Genomic DNA, 8,038 nt, shown 5'->3' with positions numbered 1-8,038 from the left:
GTATTAAATCGTGATCTGCTGCCTGTCACTTCCTCTGCCTGTGCATCGTTTCCCAAGTTGGGAGGTAAGATGACGGCAATGGCAACTTGACTACACAGAAAGGACCAGAACATTCCCTGGCATGGTAAGTGCTCACGGAGTATCAGCCACCAGCACATGCCAGTCAAAGACAGCCTCTGGTAATATGGGGCTTGGCCTGCACATTGTTTTAAAATGTTTTGAGGTTTGTTGCCAACATTTAAAAATCAGGAAAATTTATTTAAATCCAGATGTCAGAAGGTGAGGCTACCTTCCTACATGGTTACAGTTTGCAGAGCTCAGGGCAGCTCGGCCCTCTGCCCAGGACACATGCCCTTCTGTCAACTGCAGTGCCTGTGTCCCCTGTGGATCCTGTGAGCCTCTGGGTTTGTGACAAGAGCCATCCCGGGTCCCCAAGAGAAGGAGACGAGGCCAAATACATCAGCATCCTCATCTGTGCTCAGGGGAGAGGCAGGGAGGAAGGTGGTTTGGTCAGGCTGCTTTCAGGGATGGCTTAAGCTCAAGCCCTGCATTCCCAAGGCTTCCTGCAGGAGGGAAAGGAGGGCTTGGGGATGGCCACCCCGGCCTGGGTTGGCAAGAGATGGGAACGGCTGAAGCAGCACCTGATGGGGAATGACCACAGTCCTGCCTGAAGCTACTCACTTCAGAAGCCCCATGTCTGCCCACACCCCCAATTCCCACTCATGGAGTGGGCTTGGGGACACTCATCACCTTCAGGCTCTTCTGCCCATGTTCCCAAGCACTGTTAGGATCTTTGTCCCCTGTGACAGACACTGTGTGCAGGGCCTCTCCTCTGCCCTCCTTCCCAGCCAGCCCACAGCCTCCCCGGCACCCCTGCCTTCTTTTAAGCAGCTCAGCTGCATCTGGGAGAAGAGGACAAAGGAGGTGGCTGAATCCTGTCTGAAGTCCACCTCCCCATGGGCCCTTGGCACAGTCACTGAGCTGGCATAGGAATCAAAGTCCGCCCATCCCTGGCACTTGGCCGGGCAGAAGTCAGACCACAGCCCTCAAAGGCCTAAATCCTTCTCAGGCTCGCTTTGCTCTGCCCGACCCCTACGGTGATGGATTCACAGCCCTCAAGCTCTCTGCTGATTTTCTACAATGAATATGTACCACTTTTGCAATCACAGAAACATGTAAAGAGAAATGTTACTTCCATCTCCTTCAAGTGTTTTATCCCTGGCTGTAGTTGTATGTTCCCTGCAGAGCCTGTGGGCCTCTGGGTTTGTGAAAGTAATGCAGGAGTCCCCATCCCTGAATGTATATCTGTATATCTGGTGAGACCCAGGGTCCTGCAGGGAAATGGAGATGGTGGGCAAGGTGACTGAGGAAGTCTGATGATGAAGGCGCAGCTGACCCAGGACCATGGAGGCAGGTCTGTCCCACAGAGTGGAGGGGAGGAATAGATAAGCCCCATCAGTCTGAGTCTGTTGAACATCACTCCCCACCAGCCTTCCTCTCCTGCCTCCCTCCCAGGCTCCTCTGGAGCAACTGCTCACCCTTTCCTGGGCACCCCTAGGTCTTTTTTCTCCATTCACTTGTGTCCCCTTAATGCCACCCCCTGCAGACACAATGAGTTTAAGGGGGGCACATCAACAAGGTCCCCCCACCTGCATTAGTCATCACTAGCACCACAATGCTCTCTCCAAGTTCCGTACAGCCCTGGAGAACTGGGGCCACATTGTGGAAAGGTGAACAAGAGCAAGGTGAGAAGACTGAGTCTGGAGAATTCAGGAAGGAAGAAAGAAGGGTGAAAATAGCAGAGAATGTGCTAGAACCTCATCTACAGAGCTCAAGGGCTCAGGGCATCTTCATTGGAGGCCCGGGGAACCAGCCTAACCTTCCCCTGCCCTGGCCTCTAGCCACACTCTACACCAAAGACCACACTGATACACAGACACACAGACTGGACTTGGAAGAGGCCGCCAGGAGGCAGGTGGACATCCAGAATCAGCAAGCACCAAGTACCAGAAAATTCCACCTCCAGCAATCACTTCCTCGTTTGTAAGCCAGCATCCATTTGACCCCCTGAATTCCTGTCTGTCACTTAGTTCTGACATATTCACCTATCCATCCAATACATATCTACTGAACAGCTGCTGTGTGTCAGACACGCGCTCGATGTGACGACGCACCAAGATCCTTTCCAGATACTGCCAGAAAATGTCCACTGTCTCTTTGTCTCTTCATTACATTTGTGAGGAAAACACAGTTGTTAACAATAGCTAGGAAATCAAATACAGAAATTACGGTACAGCCATGTCCAAGTAAGTGGAATCAGGTATAATAATAAGGGTGATCAAGATAGCCCAGAAATTTCCTTCAGAATCTCCGCAAGTCATTGTCACAAAACTAAACACTTATCCCTGGCTCTAGATAAATTAAGCGTGCACTATGTGCTTCATTGTGTACTTGGTTTAATTGTATTTCAAGAGAATTATCCCCCACTGAATTTCAATGTGTAGCCAATTTTAGCCCCATTCTGGATTTTTAAAATTTTCTGTTTGACTTGGAAATCATCGTGTTTTTTTTCTTTTCTTTCTCTCTCTCTTTTTTTAAACTATGTAGTCCTCTGTAAGAAAACCACCATTATTTCTAAGAACAGTTTTCCCTAAATTGTCATCCACAGAGGAAGGCCCCATAATATGCACTCCTGTAGTGTGATCAGGCCCTGCCTTCCCCTCGCTGGGTAAACTTGGGAGTCAAGACCCCCTCTGGCCCATCCCCTCCATCATCTCAGTCCCCCGGGGCTCTGACACAGGCAGAAGATTCTCAAACACTATCGAAATTTTTTTCTCCAAACTAGATGTTTGTGGTGGACTGAATGTTTGTGTCCCCTGAAATACCTATGTTGAAACCCAGTACAGTTAAATGAAGTAATAAGAGCGGCGCCCTGATCCCATAGGATTGTGTGCTTATGGGAAGAGACACCGGAGAGCCTGAGCTCCCTCTTCCCCCACCCCACACATACGTCCAGGAAGGACCATGTAAGGTCACTGTGAAAAGTTGGCCCAGCCCAAGGAGAGAGCCCTCACCAGACACCAACACTGCCGGCACCTTGATCTCGGACTTCCAGCCTCCAGAAATGTGCAAAATAAATTTGTGTTGCTTGAGCCACCCAGTCTATGTATTTTGTTACAGCAGCTTTAACAAACTAATACAATGTTACATCAAAGCTCATCATTGAAACAGATGATAGTGGAGGGGACCAAGAGCCTAGCTGGTGTCCCCAGCCCAGGAACACGCAGTGCCACCTCTGCAGAACCTGGGGATTGTAAAAATCCAGTTTAAAAGTTGTAAAATTTGGCTTCTAAGATCTCCTCCCACTCTAAGATCCATTGATTTTAGAATGTATTTAAGTTCTTTTGCAAAGAAATGTAAGTACAGTAGAATATTATCACCCACCTCATCCTCTTGCTGGGAAAGATGGCTCTGCCTATTGCCAAATGGACTTGACATCACAAATAAAGTAGAAAGTTGTAACCAAAGTAAAGGATTGGCCTCTTCTGGAGACCTTCACTGGCACAGTTTTCCTGGGGAAGGAAAGGGCTGTGCATTTGACTGGCTAGCAAGAAAGTAGATACCAACTAGATACTGCCTGAACTATACAGTATCTATATTCCCTCTTAAAGGGAAAAGGGATTCTGCAAATATTCTACATAGATAAATAAATTAATTGGCAAAGAAGTTAGCCTAATTTATTCATATCTTTCTTTTTGCCACAAAATTAATAGAATTTCTGCTGTTCTCCCTATCAGAGATACTCCTGGTCCAATTCTCTCAAATACAAGCTCACTCTCCTTCCCACCACAACCGCCTCCCTTCTTCTTGTGTTCCCTATGTATGTAAATATCACTATTATCTGTCCTGTCATCTAAGGTAAATGAAGAGAGAAGAAGGGAAAAGCAGAGCTCTGACATGCATAAATACCACACTAGGTAGAATGTGAGGGTGGCGCAGTGCTCAGCAGGTACCACAAGGTGGCAATGCCCTCTACATGATCAATGCATCCTGAGCTGCCAGATCTGATTCCTGCAGTTTCCAACACGCTTTCCTGTGGCTGCTCGTGGTACAAGAAGCCTGACGCTTAGCTGTTTCTACCTCAAATGATGACATGATTCTACATCTCTCTCTTTCTTAAAGGAAACAGAGTGTCATGCCCATTGGCCAGAGGAGTCTTTGATGGCCCCGAGGAATCAGTCTCTTTTCTCTGCCTATAGAACAGCCATTGAATGTCTAGCCAAATGGAGGCCTCCAAAGCCCCGCACACCACAGCATTTTGATAAGAGTTCTGGGCCTGGGTTTTGTCTTTGTCTGACTGATAAGTCAGGGCAGTCCCTAGATTTCTCCGACCTGGGATTGTTCATCTGAAAAGGGGTGGTAATTACCTCTCATGCTGTGATCATAGGTGGAAGCCCACTGAAAACTATGGGGTGTGCTGCAGGAGGGTTCAGAGAAGCACCCCACGCCTCAGGCAGAGGCACAACAAATGACATTTGGCAATTGTGGGCAATGTTTCTAAGGTAAAGAGGGCTGGAAAGGCCCTGGGTGAAGGCCAGAGACATAATCCTTAAGTCTGCCCTCTGTTCTCGCTTGAGGTAACTTGCTGCTCCCCTCTTAAGCTGCTCCTTGGCCCCAACATCACACACCTGCTCTTCCCTCCATCCACCTGGCAGCTCTCACAATGGCCTCCATTGTCCCCTGCACAGCATCCTCAGCTCAGCTGCCCTGCCCTCTGCAGCTGTCCAACACATGCACCGCCTTCGTCTTCTAGATCACAGCCAGCTTGGCAGATTGGAAAGGACTCAGCTTTGGGTGTCGGAAATCCCTGGGCATGAATCCAGGATTTACCATTTATTCAATGTGACAAAGATTCTCTGCTTGACCAAACTTGAGTCAGGCTCTTGAACCTTCTTCTAGGCCCATCTCTGATCTTCCTTGTAACATCCAGTTGTAGCAAAGAACCCTATTAAGTTAGTTTAGCAAGAACCATCAGCCCCTCGACATCTGATCAGGTTCCTTAGCCTGCACCATCCCCCAGGTGATTTCTGATCACCCTGGCCTGTCTTCAGCAAGATTCTTGTTCGATAGGTTTAGCCAGAATCCCCTTTATTCTTGATATTTCATCTTTGTAATTTTCCATCCAGCAAACCACACCCTGCTTCTGGGCTATCATTTCCCATTTGTCCATCTCTCTCACCTGTTGCAATATTCCATTGCAGCTGTCCCTACACCTGAATAAAGTCTTTACCATGCTTTCACAAGTGTCATTGAATAGTATTTTTTAACAAATGTCTAAACAAGTTCGAGCAAATTTTTTTAATCTCTGAGTTTGTTCCACATCTACAAAAATGGACTCATTTGGGTGGCATACTTTAAAGCACATGGTACATGGTAAGTGCTCAATAGATATTAGACACGTTCCATCGCAGACTTCCTCATCTACTCCTTGCTGTACTCAAGAAAAGAGTGTGTAGGAGAATTATGATAATTGACTGGCAATTACACACCACAGGTGTCCCAACTACTCCCTCATTTGCTCTCCACAACATCCTCACAAGCACAGTTCTCAACTTTGTTTGCACATTTGAATCAGCTGGGGCCTGGTGACTCAATGTGTTGTCCCTGCACCGGAAACCCCAACGTCATTTGGGAGCTTGTTCAAAATGTCTCAGGGTTGGGTGTGGTGGCTCATGCCTGTAATCCCAGTACTTTGGGAGGCTAAGATGGGAGGATCACTTGAGTCCAACAGCTGGACACCAGCCGGGGCAACATAGCGGGACCTTGTCTCTGTAAATACATACATACACACCCACATACATACATACATAAAATAAAATAAAATTTTTAAAAAAGAAATGTCTCAGGACCTCAAGTCTCAGGGCCCAGCTCAGACCTCCTCAATCCAAATCTTCATTTTAACACCCCGCCCCCAGAGTTGGTTTGTGTGCACCTTATAACTTGAGAAGCATCAGAGAGCTTTACAGATTATAGCTGTCTAGGTCCCTGGCAGAGATTCTGATGTGGTAGGTTTAAAGGGCTGGCTGGCTTGGGCTTTTTAAGCTCCCAGGTGGTTCTAATATGCAGCCATGAGTGAGAACCACTTTTGGGGAGTGGTATGAACAGTTCTGTTTCATGAAGAGTGATTCAGCTGAGATCTACTCTGAGTTATCTCTGAGGCCATTGTTTGCTGTTTTATATGAACATATATTTCTCTCTAGGTGTTCATTCTTCTTCACTTGCTCTTGTTCTGTGGCTTGCTCTCATCTTTCTCTTATTAAGTCCCCTAAATTCCAAAGACCACAAGCCAGCAGGAGAGACTCAGCCCAAGGCTTTTTATTTTATTATCATGATATCATCTACAAGATAATAGGGCCAGGGCTTTTAGTGGAGACACTAAAGAATGAGAGGTTAACAATACTGCTTAAGGTCATATAGTAAATGAGAAAGCATGGTTAGTGCCTCCTGGCACAGGGATTTTTGGGTATCAGTGCAGGCAGTGCACATCCAAGGTGCTGTAGGGCAGCACTTCTCAACCTCTTCGGTGCACACAAATCACCTGGGATCTTGTTAAAGGCAGACTCTGGTTCAGTAGGCCTGGGTAGGGACTGAGGGTGCATTTCTAACAAACTCCCAAGTAGACCGATGTTACTGAAGTTGCAGTGTGTTAAGCCAAAGCAACCGATTATGATCCTAGCTTTGCCTCTGTCACTTCCCAGCCTCTGACTGGATGTTCATTGTCTCTCACCTGCCAGATGATTCAGATCAATGTTTCAGGTTGTGTCATTGGACTGAGCTCTGAAAACCTCCATGCCAGGCCTAAGATGCCACTGGGTGGCCCTCTGGTGCACCTCCCTATGGTATTTCCTGTTGCAGAGCAGCTGTTGGGTGTTCATTCAACAACAATTCAACAAATATTTATTGAGCCTAACTGTAAGTCAAGGACAAAGTTTAAACAAGACAGACAAGGTCCTCATGAGGGGCTTACATTGTACTGACAATAAACAAGCAAATGTATAAGAGATCGTTACAAATTTTGATAAGCACTTTGGAGGACATAAACTAGGGAACAGATAGGGAAGCTGGGAGAGGTGGTTGGAAAAGACCTCTCTGAAGAGGTGATATTCGAGCTGTGACTTAAAGGATAATAATAAGGCTGTCAGGTGAGGGCAAAAGAAAAATATTTCAGGCAGAGGGAACAGCAAGTGGGAAAGGGTGTGGCTGTTCGAGGAGCATAAAGAGGCATGAGGCTGGGGCAGAAAACCCAAAGAGAAGCAACAGGAGGCGCAGGGGCCATGTCCATCCAGTAGGGCTGGCTGGGACGGGGAAGGGGAACAGTGAGTTTTATTTTATTATTATTATTGTTATGATTTTTTGAGATGGAGTCTCGCTCTGTCGCCCAGCCTGGAGTGCAGTGGCACGATCTCGACTCACTGCAAGCTCCACCTCCCGGGTTCACGCCATTCTCCTGCCTCAGCCTCCCAAGTAGCTGGGACTACAGGTGCCCACCACCACGCCCGGTTAACTTTTTGTATTTTTAGTAGAGACAGGGTTTCACCGTGTGAGCCAGGATGGTCTCCATCTCCTGACCTCGTGATCCGCCCGCCTCAGCCTCCCAAAGTGCTGGGATTACAGGCGTGAGCCACTGCACCTGGCCAGTGAGTTTTATTTTAAGAGCAAATGAAACTCTTTGAAAGGTTTTCAGCAAGAAAGTAACCAGATCTGGTTTCCATTTTTAACTGATCTCTCTGGCTGCTGTTTGGGGGCTACATTGAACAGTAGAGGCTGAAAATTGAAGTAGGGATTGTTACAATAGTCCAGACCAAAGATGCTGCTGCCTTGAACTAGGTGGTGGTGACAATAACAGTGAGATATGGACAGATTTGGTATACAGTTTTGGAAACAGATATTACATGACTTGCTAGTGGTTTAAGTAAGTTTATCAGTTTGGGTGCTTTTGATTTCAGGTAACGGAAAATGTAAACATTAACTGTCTGAA

The sequence above is a fragment of the Macaca fascicularis genome, chromosome 9 (genome assembly GCF_037993035.2).
Source record: "Macaca fascicularis isolate 582-1 chromosome 9, T2T-MFA8v1.1".
Lineage (NCBI taxonomy): Eukaryota > Metazoa > Chordata > Mammalia > Primates > Cercopithecidae > Macaca > Macaca fascicularis.
The sequence above is the reverse complement of the archived record's forward strand: the minus strand, read 5'-3'. Positions refer to the sequence as shown.